Source organism: Dermochelys coriacea, chromosome 2, assembly GCF_009764565.3.
Source record: "Dermochelys coriacea isolate rDerCor1 chromosome 2, rDerCor1.pri.v4, whole genome shotgun sequence".
Lineage (NCBI taxonomy): Eukaryota > Metazoa > Chordata > Testudines > Dermochelyidae > Dermochelys > Dermochelys coriacea.
Window position 1 is genome coordinate 136,305,473 of NC_050069.1, and position 16,762 is coordinate 136,322,234.

Consider the following 16,762-nt stretch of genomic DNA (forward strand, 5'->3'; position numbering starts at 1 on the left):
AGAATGTGGGGGGGGGTTGGAACCATATCTGTCTCTTTTTCTTTTACTTCGTATCACTTACTTTGCTGTTCTTTGTTAATAAACTTTTTCTTGTTTTATTTCAAAACCATCTCAGTATTGTGTCTAAAAGTGAAGTGTGAAGCCTCAACTAAACAAATAGGATGTTGTGCGCTTTGGAGGCAGCAAACTCTTTCTGAGAGTGTCCAGTGAGAGGGACTGAACATAGCAGGGAGATGTCTCTGGGGACTCAAGAACTGACTGTTACCTTCAAGGCAAAGTTGAGACTGGCAGAATCTCTAGGAGTTTTTTGGCAAGGCAGGCAGGCTGGAGTGTCAGGGAGATGACACACAGCTTAGCAGCAGATTTCAGAGTAGCAGCTGTGTTAGTCTGTATTCGCAAAAAGAAAAGGAGTACTCGTGGCACCTTAGAGACTAACAAATTTATTTGAGCATAAGCTTTCGTGAGCTACTGCTCAAAGCTCTCACTTGTTGAGCAGAGGGGTATTGGTTCTGAGTGCCTTGAGCAGAACATCACAACACCTCATCCAAGATGGCTCTCTTTGGTATTTAGGCCCTTCAGATATTTGTAGTTACTTATCACAGCCCCTCTTCATCAACATTTAATTAACAAATAATTAATTTTTCTAATCTTTAGTCATATGTCAACCCTTTGAAGTCCTTAACCTTTTGGATCCCACACCCACGCAGCCTGGAACTTTTACTGACCTGTGTAGTGTTTCTTCTGATTTGTCAACCACTTTGTGCTGAGGAATCAAGAAGTATGTAAAAGTCCAGGTATGGCTTTACATTTTCCCCAAGCAGAACCTCATTTTCTCTTCTGTACATGGCCCAATGCTGAGTGTCCTCAACCTCCTCCTGAAGTCAGTGAGCCCTTAGCAACAAAGGAATTGCCAGAGTGGATCAGACCTCATGTCCATCTACTCCAGTATCTTGTCTCTGATCAGGTGCTTCAGAGGAAATTGTAAGAAGCCCACAGCAGGCAGATGTGGATAATCTGCTCCGCCAATTAGGTCTCGTCCTGATCTCTAATAGTTTGAGGTTGGATTAAGCCCTGAAGCATGAGGTTTAATATCTCTTCCAGCATTTTTATAATTAATTATGAGAACCCTGGATATTTCTGTCACCTATATAACCATCCAATCCCTCCATAACTCTGAGGATCAAGCCGTATATTTATCACAACCACTGCATGTACTTTTTATAATTCGTCTGCACTCAGTGGTGTTTGCTGGCAATTTAGTGTCATCTGTAAATGCAATTTAGTGCTCGTTAGCCCATCTTCCAGAAATTTGTTATAAAAAATAAAAATACCTACTAGCTCTTGTATTTTTGGCTCTTGAAAGCAATAATTCTACAAGTGTCATAACTGATATGCCTTAAACTGATATATAACTTAAAATGATATAAATTGGCAAATACAGACACTGCTCTCTCAGGAACATGATTTTCAAGGATGGTATTTCCTGCAATGATATCGTTCAAGATTTTTTCCTGATCATCTGTAGAGCATTGGATAATAGAATTACCTGCTGCACTTCTGAACTATTGTAATATTCAGAAGTACCAGTCAGAGAAAAGACAATGGATAGGACAATTCAGTCTGGCTAATATGTTGACTGCAGTGTTGCTGTAGCCGTGTTGGTCCCAGGATATGGGAAAGACAAGATGGATGAGATAATATCTTTTATTGGACCCGGAGAAGTTAGTCCAATAAAAGATATTACCTCACCCACCCTGTCTAAGTAATATGTTGGTGTCATTCCTGGAAGTGATCGATTTCAGGATAATTTGGGGAGCAATGTAAAAGCATTGCAATAGCCACTGGCGCTGCATGTGGGATGCTGGCAATCACCCAGAGGTATCAGCTAGGAATCCTTCATTTAATGTATTACTTTGACATTGTTATTCACCACATTAATCATAGGAAGGGGCGGCGATATGAAAATGTGGAGATTATTGGTAAAATAATCACCTGTAGCCCTGATTCATATTTGGACTTAGGTCCCTTAACATTGCCAGAGTGCTGTAAAGTAGCCTCAGTGCAAATGAGACTCTAGCCCTATATTTTCTTTCACCAGAGGCCAAGCTTCCATGAAAAAGCTAACCAATTCTATCTGAGGAGAGAAAAAAAAGTCTTCCCTCAGTCTCTATCTCCCTCTCGCTCTCTCTGGGGTACAGTGAGAATGCGGGAACTGGATTCAATACACTTCATGCATAACCATAAGAGGGGTTCATTGTTATACTACTCATGTTCCACCACATTTTTTAACACACTTAAAGGCAAACATGTCAGGAATGTATGCAATCTAAAATGGGAGAAGAAGGTGAGATTATTTTAACCTTAAATATGACAAAAGAATGATTGATTAGCCATTAGATTATTTTAGCCCACGCTACAGGGTCACAGTAGAATGGTGAATCTACAGATACCAGGCCATAGCATTCACAGGACATGAATAAATAGCACAGTAATAGATCACTGTAATAGATTTTACAAAAGTACAAAACCCCAGACTCCTTTGTTTTCCTAACGGAGGAAGTCAACACAAATTGAACTCTATATATCAAGCTATACTGACAACTGATCCATGCTACACTATATATCCTCTATATCATGCATAACGCTTAATTTTAAGCAATGCATTCATAAATATGCCTACAAATCAAAATATAGGCTTAAGAACTTAAATAAAGACTAGGAAGTCTTTCTAATACTAAAATTTTCAACTCTGCAAAGCAATGATGCACAACAGTCATATAAAACAACTGCTGGAACTGACTTGTCACAAGATATTCTGCTGATTTATATTGTAATTGTTGAGTGCCAGTTGGTTAGATTAGGAAAAAAGAAAAAGAAAGAATGTAGGGAGAAAAATAACTGTGGTACGTAAAGTTCTGGTTCTGAAACTTCTGAGTTTAAGATCAGATTCATATTCACTTTTTGCAAAATCAAAACCTTTAAATATTCTCTTTCCTCTGCTCCTCTCATTGTTCTACACATAGAGAAGATGGAAGTAATTCAAACTGGCAGCTGCAGGCAAATTTCATGGTAAAAATAGGAATAAGAGCTTGGAGCTGATTCACAAGATAATTTCTTTAGCACTGAGGTTTATGCTCAGAAAACAGATTAGTGGAGCTTTTAGTTCACTGGATGAAGTCCGGAAGAATCAATTATGAAAAATTAGATTTTTCATAAAGGGCATATAATGCCCAACATTATTGCAAAATCTCTGTTTCTTTCCTAACATTTTGGATATTTATAATTTAATGCATTTGCTCCCAAACAATCCACAGGACAGTGCTCTGGTTTCCTCCTGCCCAGGAAGAAAAACTCCAACAGATGAAAACTCAAAAGCAGAGATGGTCAAAATGTTTCAAAAATTCAAAATCTCAGTTAAAATATTTCCTGAAAAAAAGAAGGCAAGACACTAGGGATAATTCCATGCCTTTCTTCTAATCCTGGAAAATCTCTGTGACAGATGTGACAATGTCCTGCACAAATCTTATTGAATTAAGTATTTTAAGAGTTCATTATATTAAGAATGCAAACGTTTCTGAACTAATGAGGGATTGTATATATTTCCATGGGGGACAGGGTCCACAGCCCCCCAACAAGTAAGAACAGTGCAGGTGGGGCAGGTGGCAAATTCACATTGTACCATCTCAAGAGAGCTATCACTACCTGGAGAGAAGTTCATATATACTGGTTCAAACTGGATCCTCCAGGGACCAAAAGACAAAGAAGGGATTTCTGGTTAAATAGCCTGAGTTAAAACTGACTCAAGGCCTTCTTTCTGATCCAGCAAACAAACAGGACCTCAGGTCAAAGGGGATGCCAAACCTCAGGGAAGAGTTTGAAGGACTTTGGCCTTCTGAGCGCACATAAGACTGAGGTGTTTGTTCTTAGCTGAAGTTGAGATGAATGTGCGACCACAGGAAAAAACCCTGTGTTGAAGAGCTGTTCACTGGCTAGAGCCCTTGTTGGAGTGAGGGGGTGATCTATGGTGAGCTTATTAGCATGCATGTAGGTTCTTTGATTGTTTTAGTATGTTTTCTCTTTAATTCTTGTACCTTAAGAATAAATGTGCTTGCTTAGACCTGTATGGTAACTTACCTATGGCAATTACACTGTGTAGCATCTCTGAGGAGAGCATCAAAGCAGACAGTCCATCATTTGTTGGGGATATGACAGTATTGTCAGGGAATTGCACAGCCTGGAAATACCTGGTCAGGAGGGAGAAAGACACAGGACCCTAGAGTGGGTGCCCTTGCTGGACCATAGAGGGGGAAATACAGGTGCAGATGCCCTAAACTGTGACAATCACTGAGGCCAAGCAGATGGCCATAGACAGTAAACTTTTTACTCAACTCGTTTTAGCAGTTAAATCAAACTCACACCACACAAGCTGAAACTTTCATACCAAAGTGACACAAGGGCAGGACTTTATTAGGAAAAACAACCAACAGAAGGGTATGCACATATGAATATGTAGCTATTAAGCATACCTACACCCACAAACAGTCAGACACTTGTGATTCTGCTTGGCCCTTATATAGTGGATATTAGAGGGAGAAGGCGTAAAAAGCCTCCTTTGCCCACACCTCCTTTCACAACCTACATAAGAGCTATGCAAATTGTCTTCCCTGTATTCAGAGACTGCTCTATAATTACTCCCTGAGGACACAGCAAAGGGAGATAAGGGATGGAGATTTTCAGCAAGTAGGTGGAGCAATGACTCTTCCCCCACACTCAGTTGAACTGGCCAGCTACACAGTGAGGAGCATGCTAAAGTAGTATGGTAGTTATGCCCTTTTCCTATGCTTTGATTAACTCTTCTCCGAGGCAGAATGACTCTTGTATTCCCCCAGGAGTGAGTGTAAATCTGCTTTTATGCTACTCTGCACCACCCCTAATGCAAGACTGTGCCAAACAGGAACAATCTCATTTTAAAATGTATAATGAGATCTTGCGAACTGCAGTATTTAATCATAAGGTTTGAGTATCATATAGTATTGTTAAGGAATCTTAATACAATGGAATACTAACCTTGTTTTCAATCTTAAAGAGAAACATGACAAAGGCCAATCAAATAGCAATCAATAAAATGGATTAAGAAAATGAAACATACGATGGATCGAGTAAAGATAAGACAGATGGACATTATCAAGTAAGGTATAGAAGATCAGGGAACCTGTGTATGCTGTCTGTTGACAGAAAGGTTTTTGATTCTTAAGTCACAGAAATAATAATGCAGATATTTAGTGGAATACATTCAACCATAGGAGCTTAGGGAAATACTGTAGAATTCCCTCCACCCCATTCAATTAATTCTTGATCTATTTTGTAACAATGGACCACAGCTGCTTATATGCAGGATAAATCTGGAAATAAGACTAGTGCAATGTCAGCATTTGGAGCGATAAACTCTAGTGTCTCTACAAAAGGTATGTTTAATTATCTCCTGAGGATAAAAGACATAACAAGATTAAACAATGATCATTTTATTACTCTTTATTACTCAAAGATCACTTCAGAAATTTAAACTCCAGCAAATAATAGTCTCCAAACTAGTTTACAAAACTTGTCCACCACTATTTCCCTGGGCTTTAAAATGTAATGAGTCTGAAATACTGCACCACTGCTGGATTTTGAACTGATATAAAAGAAATATATTGTAGGTATTAATCCTGCATTGATAGGATGTGGAGCAACAAAATGGCCTAATAAATCTTTTCAAACCTGGAATTCTACATTCTTTGCTAGCTATTAGCTGCTCAGGGTATGTAGGGAGCACAACACACTGGGTCTATTCTCAACAAGTGCTTCTTTATTAACTTACAAAATAGCCCCCAGGGACCAGGCTAGGGTTGCCAACCCTCCTGCTTTGACCAGGAGTCTCCTGGAATCAGGCTGTACCTCCTGAAGGCTACTGAAGCCAATCCAGGAGATTTTAGGCTGCTAGAAGTCCAGTGGTGCAGCAGGGCTAAGGCAGGCTCCCTACCTGCACTGGCTCCATGCAGCTCCCAGAAGCGATGACATGTCCGGCAATGGCTCCTAGGAGGAGGCATGGCCAGGGCAGGGGTCTCTGAGTGCTGCCCCGCTCCGAGCACCAACTCCACAGCTCCCATTGGCTGGGAATGGGGAACGGGAATGGGAGTTGTTGGGGTGGTGCTTGCAAGCAAGGGCAGCAAGCAGAACCACCAGGCTGCCCGTGAGCCTAAGAGCTGCTGCCAGACATGCCACTGCTTCCAGGAGCCAGCCGAGGTAAGCAATGCCCAGCTGGAGCCTGCACCCTGAACCCCTGTCCGCACCCCAATCCCCTGCCCCAGCCCTGAGCCCTCTCTCTGAGCCGCCTCCTCCTGCACCCAAACTCCCTTCCAGAACCCACACCCCAAAAACCCTTCTGTACCCCAACCCCCTGTCCCAAACTCAGCCCAGAGCCCCCTCCCACACTCTGAACCCCTTGGCCCCACCCCCCAGCTCAGAGCCTGCACCCCATCCCACACCCCTGCCCCAACCCAGTGAAAGTGAGTTAGGGTGAGGGAGAGCATGTGATGGAGGGAGGGGGTCTGGAATGAGTGTGGGTGGGGCCTTGGGTAAGGGGTGGGGTAGGGGTGTTTGGGTTTGTGCAATTAGACCATTGGCAACCCAAGACCAGGCAAAACTCCCTGAAATACATGTTTAGGGAATATCCTAAAATAACTATCCTAAACCCCCAAGATACACCCTCTAAGTTCAACCAAAATTCCTTGATAGGAAAATCAACACCTCAATATAGTAACGAGAACTCTAACTAGAGGTGCAGGCTAGGCTACCCAACCTCATGTGGTAAAAAAGGAAAAAGGCGATTACTCTGTCCCAAGTCACACACCCATGCACAAACACTCTATCTACAGACTTAAGTGGGCAGGGGACTTGTGTCATCTTGTGGATTGGCAGCAGACTGGGGTAGATATTCCTGGTGTGCCAGGACAGGCAGTTATTTCACAGGGGCCTCAGGACTGAGATTCCCTCAAGAAGTCCATTCCAGTACCTGCTTCAACAGTAGACTACCTCCCCCAACTCTGAGCTTCGGTAAATCACAGAAACAGTAGAGGCTGCTGATCCACCATCACAGTTGGAGATGGTGAGTCTTCAGAACCTGACTCAGGTTCCTGGCGTTCTCCACAGGAAATAAGATGATTGATATGCCATCTTCTACAGCAACCTGGCCTGTAGCTTTTACGATTGTGCCAAACAACTACTTGGGCATTCCCAAAAAATTGAGAACCCAAAAAGTACTCTAGGAGACAAAAAGCAAGTGCCCTGTTGATGGTTATGATTGTGTTTCATATTTTCTTAATGTTGACATCCTGTTTCTGCAGGGAAGGTTTCAAGAAACTCCAGCAAGTTTATATCAGTTGCCTACTATATCAGTAGTTCTGCAGGCAATACCACCATCATGGCATGAAGGGGTTGTTCTATAATTACTCAAAAACTGAGACAGCCTAGTCCACAGCAAGTCCTCAATAAGCTTCCTCAGTCCATTTTTAAAAGACTGAACAGCGCTTTCTGCCAATCTATGTATGGGTGGGTGGTAGGGATCAGATGTTGTGCGTTTGATCTCATTGGCCCTCAGAAAGGCCTGGAATTCTTTCCTGGTAAAGACACTAGCATTGTGGTCTATGGTCTCAGGCAATCCGTGTGTGCTAAACGAGAAACAAAGCTCCTCAATAGTTATAGATGAAGTAGCTACTCTGACCAGAATGACTTCCATCAACTTAGAATACACATCCACCTCTACAAGGAATATTGACCTAAGAACAGGAACAGTATAGCTGATGAGTTGTCTGATCCAAGGCTTCCTGACCATTCCCATGGTAATAAATTTGCTACTGGAGGCAATTTTCTTAACTGCTGCCATGTGGGTCAGCCCAGTAATACTTGCTCTATCTCACCTGTGCCATCAGATGTAACTTCTGGCCAGAGCTTTCATTTAGATTATCCCAGGGTAAGCTCTGTGCAGTTCCTCCAGTATTAACTTTCTTGCCTGGAGAAATATTATGACTCCTGATCCTCAGAGGAGAACACCGCTTTGGAGACTTAGTTCCCAATGCCTGTGAAAATCTGCTTAGTGGAGCTTCTTGCAGTCCAGCTAACGCTAGCAACACTTCTTGAGGTACAAGAGGGTTTTCTGGTGTTCTACCCACCAGGAGCCAACTGAGGCTATCTGCATTAGCAATTGCCAGTCCAGGCTTATAGATCAGCTATTATTGGTAGGCTATTATCAATAATGCTCAACATTGCAAGCATACAGAAACCAAAGGGGAAATAGATTTGGCTTTCCCCAGAAGTCCCAAAACTGGCTTATGGTCAGTTGTTATAGTGAATTGTTGCCAATAGATATCTTGATGGAATTTCCTGACAGCAAAGACAATAGCAAAACTTTCCTTATCTAACTGGGAATGCCATTGTTCTGCTGACAATAAGGAGCATGAGGCATAGCGGGGTGGCCCGTCAGTCCCATCTTCCATTTAATGCAAAAGTACTGCGCCCACACTGTAGTGTGAAGCATCACAAGTAACAGGGCATGCTTGGGGTCAAAATGCACCAGGAGTTTGGCTGACTTCAGAAGTTCTTTGGTTTCTTTGAAGGTGATCTCCTGATCCTTTCCCCCCAATGCCATTCTGATCCTTTTATTAGCAATGCACGAAGGGAGGTCAAGTGGCATTAACAGATTTTTTTAGGAATTGTCCAAAATAATTTTAAAAAGCCCAGGTATGCCTTGAGCTTACTCAAGTTTTTTGGAACTGGTGTTTCTCTGATGGCTTTAACCTTTTTTTCTAGGGATTGCAGTCCTTTCTCCAAAACACAATACCCTAACTAAACCACCTCCTGGCCATGAAAACACACTTCAAGTGCTTGAGTGACAATGAGCTTCCCTTAACCTTTGTAGGACTTTGTCTAGGTACCACAGATGTTCCACTCTGTCTCTCCTATCAGAAGAGCATTGTCTAGGTATACCACAACATGGCACAGTCCGACCAATAACCTTTCCATGATCCGTTGGAAGATAGCACAAGCGGAGAAAATCCTTAATGGTAAGCAGGCAGTGGCAGCTTACTGTACGGTGATCAGTCGGCAAGAGCAAATGGGACAAGTGCCCAATTTTGCCAAAAAAGTCAGGACGTCTGGGGCCAAAATGGGACATATGGTCACCCTAGGCCAGGGGTCCGCAAACTTTTTCAGTCACACTCCCCATTACCTGGTCCGTCTCCCGTTTCCCCGCAGGAGCCAGGGCCAGGGCCTACAGTTGGGGGCCGTAGCTGGGAGCAGAGTCATAGCTGGGGCTGGGGGCAGGGCTTGGGTGGGCCAGAGCAGAGGTGTGGGTAGGGCTGGGCCCTGCTGCACCCCCCCCACCCGACTGTTCCTTCATGTCTCCCTAGGGGGCCATGCCCCACAGTTTGGGGACCACTTCCTTAGGCTGTGGTAAGAGCTGGCCAGGGAGCCCAGGAAGCTGTGGGGAGTCCTGGACCCTGCACCTGCCTTGGGCAGGGGGGCAGGGAGTCTGAGAGCAGCACCAGCCCATGTCCCTGACCCCCAGGGCTTGCTGCCCAGGGCAGATGGAGGGTCCACCTGGGCTCCCTGGACAGTTCTTACCATGGCCTGGCTAATGGCTAGGCCAAGGGGCGGGGCCTTGGGAGGAAGAGAAACAGCCAGGGTGGCACCCCATGGCAGCGGGGGGTTGTGGGAGGTCCAAATGTTCTTTGTACCCAGGGCCTCAATATATCTTCATGCACTTCTGTAAGCAGGTGTACTGATAGAGCCCCTTATGTGTGTTGATAGTGCCAAACCCTCCAAGTGTTCCTCCAGACTAGCGATTTGGAAGTATGCAACATATCTAGCTTGGTAAACAATACTCCACATGCCAGCTTTTGTATAGCTCTTCTATACAAGAAATGGGATAGTGCTAAGAGTGGGAAGGCTGGTTGGCAGTTTATTTATAATCAGTAAATATATGTACAGAGCCACCAGCTACATGCACTACCAAAGCATCCCATTCAGAGAATTTCATTGGTTGGATAATCCCTGTGGTCTCTCAATGCCATGATTCCTCTTCTACCCTAGCTTGTACAGCATAAGGAATGCAGCGACCCTCGCAAAAATCAAGGGCATGCAGTGGGATCTATATGTATTTTCACCTTGAGATTCTGGAGTTGTCCAAGCTCTTCTCTAAATACTTGCTTGTGGTTTTCCAAAAGGGCATTAATTGAGCCTGTGCTTAGGTGATACAAAGGTCCCAGGAATCTTTTCCAATCCAGCTTTAAAGTGGAAAGCCAATTCCATGCAAAAAGCTTTGGCCCTGCCCCAGCTACTGCTACAAAGAAAGGGAGATGAGTCCTCTCGATGTCCTCAACTTCCACCTTTCCCAATATAGGAATTTTGTCCCTGGTGAAGGACTTCAGTATAGCTCAGGTAGAGAATCAAGTCAAGTTGAGGCACTGTCACAGGGTCCATTCACCACTACAGCACCTCCTCCTGGACACTTTGGGGATTAACTCCACTTCAGGTACTGTGCCATCCTCTGGCAGTCTCTCAGCCCATCATCCTCTCTCACCCTGCTACCCCTCTCACTCCAGGAGCTGCAGCTGCCTCTTTATGAAAGGAGGATCAGCTGGGGACCCTGACCTGGAGGAAGAGCCAGATGAGTAGTATGCTCTCCTGAATCAAATGGACTCTTGTAAGGAACTGATCTTATTCAAGCTACAGCTTGATGCTCCTTCCTTGGCCAGAGGGTCAAGTTAGTATGGTCCTTTCCTTCCAGGGTATCAAAGTCTTTTGAGGCAAATTTTCCCAGGCAGTCTGTTCTCCACTGCCTGGTCTGTGCCACTTCCCCAGTGGCTAGTAGGAAAACTCAGGCCTGCCCTCTACTCTGGTTTCCAGCTCAGGGACCCTCTCAACAGCAGCCAAGGTCTGTCCTGTCCCATATCTTGCTGCTTTTCTTCTAAGCCCTTCCTACCTCTCTGGCTCTCCCCATTCTCCAGGTTTGCCAGCCCAAACTCCCTCCTTGCAGAGAGGGACCGTAGGCTACCTCCTGCTATAGCCCCAGACACACCTCCCTTCTACCAGAGAGTGACTACAGCCTCCTTCCCTGCAGCCTTACCTCTATGACCAGCTTCTGAGCTTTATACAGGCCCCTCCTATTCCCATCCAGCTGACTCTCATCTAACTAATCCCTACTCCTTGGCTTCTCTTCCAGGTGCAGTGCTGGGAGTTAATTGGCCCACCTTGCCACCTTAACCTCTTCAAATCTGATGTAGGGTGGACACCCCACCCCAAGCACATATCAGCAATTATTTTGTAGGTCTCTTGCCCCAATATCATAGCTGCTGCCCCTGGGTCAAGTTTCATTTTCACATTCTGCCCAGTCAGTTGTAGTTTGACTAAGATCAATTCCTTACAGGAGTCTGTCTGATTCAAGAGACCATACAACTCATCTGGCTCTTCCTCCTCCAGGTCCCCTGCTGACTCTCCTTCCACATGATGCCTCTTATTCCCATTCTTCTTTCAGATATCTTCACATTCCCTGTGTCTAGTTCTGCAGCACCTAGCCAAATGTTCTTTCTTTTTACAATAATGACCCTCTGAGGCTTTATGCCTGAACTCCATGTGAGAATGGTCACACACACACATATCCCATACACAGGTAGCACCCTCTATTTTCTTAGCATTAGCAGGTCTCGAGGTTGGACCTTCCTGGCATGGCTTGACCATCCCTTTCCTATCCCCCAACTTGTTGATCCACTTGATGGGGATTTGGGAAAGATTGTGGGTGCCTCTGGTGGCTGATTCCAGTGCCACAGCAATATCCATGTCTTTCTAGAATAGTAAAGTGGGCTCTGCCAAAACCATTCACTGAATAGCTTCATAATTGAGGCCACAAACAATGCAGCCATGCAAAATATCCTCCGAACCATTTACAAATTCACATTGTGCTGCTAGCCAGCATAGATTTTCCACAAACTGCGAGACAAATTCATTTGGCACCCTGAGGCAGGAGTTAAATTTAAACCACAGGACAATAGCAGATGGATTTGGTCCATAATGATCTGTCACTACTTTAACTATAGCATCAAATGACATCATTTCAGGAGTTCTTGGCTCCAGAAGATCACAAATAAGAATGTAAAAACGGCCATATTGGGTCAGATAAATGGTCCATCTAGCCCAGTATCCTGTCTTCTGACAGTGGCCAGTACCAAGTGCTTCAGAGGGAACAAACAGAACAGGCAATCATCGAGTGAACCATCCCCTGTCATCTAGTTTGAGTTTCTGGCAATCAGAGACTTACAGATACCCAGGGCATGGGGTTGTATCCCCGACCATCTTGGCTAATAGCCATTCATGGGCTTACCCTCTATGAATATATCTAGTTCTTTTTTAACCAACTTATTCTTTTGGCCTTCATAACATCCCATGGCAATTAGTTCCACAGGTTGACCGTGCCTTGTGTGAAAAATAATCCCTGTGGTCTCTAAATGCCATGATTCCTCTTCTACCGTAGCTTGTAGAGCATAAGGAATAGGGTGACCTTCATTGTCAGGAATGGGGCAATTAGTTCCACAGGTTGAGTGTACCTTGTGTGAAGAATAATCCCTATGGGATTATTGTTTTGTTTGTTTTAAACCTTCTGCCTATTAATTTCATTGGGTGACCTCTGGCTTTTATGTTATGTGAGGGGATAAATAACACACCCTTATTCACTTTCTCCGCACTATTCACGATTTTATGAACCTCTATCATATCCCACCTTAATCGTCTCTTTTCTAAAATGAACAGTTCCAGTACTTTTAATCTCTCCTCACATGGAAGCTGTTCCATATTCCTAATAATTTTTGTTGCCCTTTTCTTTACCGTGTCCAATTCTAATTATCTTTTTTTTTTGAGATGGGGTGACCAGAACTGCACACAATAGTCAAGGTATGGGCATACCATAGATTTATATAGTGGCATTATGATGTTTTCTGTTTTATTATCCATCCGTTCCTAATAGTTCCTAACATTCTATTACCTTTTTTTGATTGCTGCTGCAAACTGAGCAGATGTTTTCAGAGAATTATGCACAGTGACTTCAAGATTGTTCTTGAGTGATAACAGCAAATTTAGACCCCATCATTTTGTATATATAGTTGGGATTATGTTTTCCAATGTGCATTACTTTGCATTTATCAACATTGAATTTCATCTGCCATTATGTTGCACAGTTTTGTGAGATCCCTTTGTAGCTCTTCTCAGTCTGCTTTGAACTTAACTATCTTGAGTAATTTTGTGTCATTTGCAAACTTTGTCACCTCACTTTTTACCCCCTTTTCCAGATTGTTTATGAATATGTTGAACAGCACTGGTCCCAGTACAGATCCTGCTATTTACCTCTTGTCATTGTAAAAATTGACCATTTATTCCTACCCTTTATTTCCTATCTTTTAACCTGTTACTGACACATGAGAAGCCTTCCCTGTAATCCTATGATTGCTTACTTTGCTTAAGAGCCTTTGGTGTAGGACCTTGTCAAAGGCTTTCTGAAACTCCAGAAGCAGTATATCCTCCGGATCACCTTGTCCACATATTTGTTGACACCCTCCAAGAATATCCCTTGAATCCTCCTGAGATGTACTCTGTAATCTTCTCCCAAAGGTTTTGTGGGATGGCAGCTATATTTCTTCTTCCACAGTAGGACACTTTCCCATACCATTCAGTGACAACTTCAGCAGACACCCTTGCAGTACACAGGCTAGCAACATATGGGCCTGGTGGGCTTCAGGATGCCAGTAACAGTTGTGCTATCTGTGCCTTTTTTACCCTCAGGAGTGAGATATCAGTTAAAATCACCACCGCCTGTGGAACATTGTGCCAGTATTCAGTGCCATTGCCCTATACTCATAGTTTCATGCAACTGACCAACTCCTTCCTCATCTCCCTCACCCCTCGTGGGTCATATTCACCATGGCTCGTGCTATGAATGGCGCCATGCACAAGCTCTCTGAAGCAGAAGTGTCAATGTCTTGTTTAAAACTTTCAGGAAGCATGGGAAGGGAGTTCTGAATCTTAAGTTTCACTTTCTGTTGTGACTATACTGACAATGGTACCTCTGTGTATTTTATTTGCAGCTGCTGCTGTTGCAGCCTAGAGGGGTTCTCTCTCCACACCCACAAAATGCCTGAGCCAGATGAGAAAGAAGAGGAGTCATGATCACATGTTCAATGAGATCCTGCTAGCTGGTGTTGTATCAGACCACGAACAAAGGGCACATTGTAGGCAGCTTGGAGAAGGAAAGATTGGACAGGAGGAAGGCCTCGGTGTCCCAGCAGGAAAAGGAGAGGGAGATGCACCAGGGCATAATAGGATTTCTCTGGCAGCAAACACAGACGTTGCAGACTTTTGTGGACCTACAGGTTCAACAACCTCAGGTTTTCCTCCCTTTGAAGTGCATGCAAAACTCCATTACAGCACCTTCCTCTACCCTACCACTCAACATTTCACATGGCATCAAGTCTTATCTGGAAAATGGACTTTGGGATGCCCCTATAATAACCTGTCTATCATCCCCTTAGTCTGTTCTTCATGAGGTAAAAGTTCTTAAATCATACTTTAAGTTTTACATAAGTGAAATACAGTTAAACACTGTGATACAGCATGGCCAGAGAGCAGCAGGAGAGTGTTAGAAGAGAGCCTTATTCCCTGTAGAGGGAAGAAAGTTTGCTATAGATAAATTAAAGCACCTGAAGCCAGTCATCTGATAACCCCCCATCCCCCTGCTTCAATCAGACAAGGGAAGGAGTTGAAGCAGAGTGGATTGGTGTTGGAGCAGAGAGCAGGGGAGCAAGGAGAGTTTGGAGAAGTGTTGCGGAGGGCTAAGAAGACCAAGACCCTAGGTAAAGGGACACCTGGTTTGTGCAGAGGGAGGGCAGAAAGCCCCACAACCTGAAGGGCAGGAGAGGGAAGTAGCCTAGGGGAAGGAACCGCTAGTTCAAGCTGTTTACCACTATCTGTAGGGCCCCTGGGCTGAGACCTGGAGTAGAGGGCAGGCCCAGGTCCCTCCCTCTCCATTCCCCTCCTCTAGCACACTAGTGGGGTAGTTAATACTGTAGTTCAGGAGTGAGAAATGGTGCTCTGAACCCTCCCCAAGAAGAGAAAGCGTTAGACCCATCAAAGTAGTGCTGGCAATTTGCCACAACACACACACACACACACACTAAGCATATACATATTACATACTATGCTACACTAAAAACTATATTATAAACTGGCAAGCTTACTTTATAAATCTGTTGGTTTCCCTTTAAAATTACTGTTGTTGCTTTATAACTCTGTTGGTATTCTTCTTTAATCGCGGTTGCTGCTCAGCTCCTGGTCAGTCAGCTTGGCTCCACTCCAGTTTTCTCCTCTCTCTCTCTCTCTCTCTCTCTCTCTCTCTGTAGCAGATTTTCTGACTTCTTTCCAGCAGCTATTCTTTGACTCCCCTCACTGGCTTTCAATTCCTCCGTCTTCTCCCTATCAAATCTCTCTCTCTCTCTGTCTCTCTCTGAGTTAGATTCCAAAACTGTCCACTAGTATCTGGTCTTTCCTGGTGCACTGTGGCTCTCCTTTAACATACCTTTCTATTCTTACAAGGAATTCCCTCATGCACACATGCTCAGTATCAGTCACTACACCTCAGGGCTATGATTGACAGCTCTGACTTTTAAAACAAGTTGTAACCAGTATGAGTGGACTGTGACCAGCTAGCTCCTCAGTTAATTGACCTCTCTGTCGCTCCTTACTGCACCTGCTCTGTAGCCACCAATCTTGCACACGTTTACCGTTATTTACCTCAGTGCTGTGATTCTGCTGATTCTCACATACAGTTGGGTTTTTGCCAGGGTGCCATTTTAGAAATTCTTGGGCTTTTGACTGAGCATGCTCAGGGTTCACAGCATGCATCTCAGAGTGGAGTGAGTCTTGCTTATTCGGAATAAAGATCAGGCAAAGTGGAAACTGGAGAATTTTTCTAGTTACATAGGGGCCACATCCCTACTACTTCCTCTCCATCCAGGGGACATGGAGGACAACCATAGCTTCACACACTGACCAGTGAGAGCCATAGTTTCAGTATATCTAGTAAAATTGACCTAAATATTCTTTCCACATGTTAAGTTTCATTAGCAGATTAAGTTTTTAATGTGTTCGTTTTTAAATTGCTCAGATTTTTTTGTTTGCACTGATTTATGTTACTGAATAAAATTCTATTATTTGGGAAATAATTCATTTTTATTAGTTCACAACATATGCTGCAGAGTGCCTATCTGTTCTGAAGGCACCCACTTACTCGTTACTTGTCACTGTACAGTGTGACACAACTCAGAGAATCAGTGACAAACACAGTGTAATGTTCATAAATGTATAGCAAGCACTGCAACATTAATAGGGTTATTGACAGTGTTATATTCATAGATGTGTACCAAGCACCACGCAGTTCCTAACGGACCTCAAAACAGCAGGGTCAGGTAGAGCACAGTACACTACAATGCATTACTGTGGCTCACTGTTAAAGTGTCCTTTCAGAGCTTCCCTGAGGCACATAGCTCCACATTGAGCTCTTCTAATAGCCCTTGTGTGGCCGTTCAAACTCAAGGCACCACTCTTCCACCTCTGCCCTCCACCCAGCAGCAATTTTCCTTAACTATGAACTTAAGTTATCCCTTTGCTCCACAGATATTATGCA

At 43.9% G+C, this 16,762-nt stretch overlaps 1 long non-coding RNA gene across 1 annotated transcript; it reads right to left on the bottom strand.

The window, feature by feature from the left end:
• Positions 1 to 731: 731 nt before the first annotated feature.
• Positions 732 to 15,764, bottom strand: LOC122458806. The gene is made up of 3 exons (XR_006279082.1): positions 15,318 to 15,764; positions 4,135 to 4,244; positions 732 to 891 (listed from the first exon to the last, which is right to left on the bottom strand). It is a non-coding gene; the product is annotated as an uncharacterized LOC122458806 (long non-coding RNA).
• Between the last annotated feature and the right edge of the window lie 998 nt (positions 15,765 to 16,762).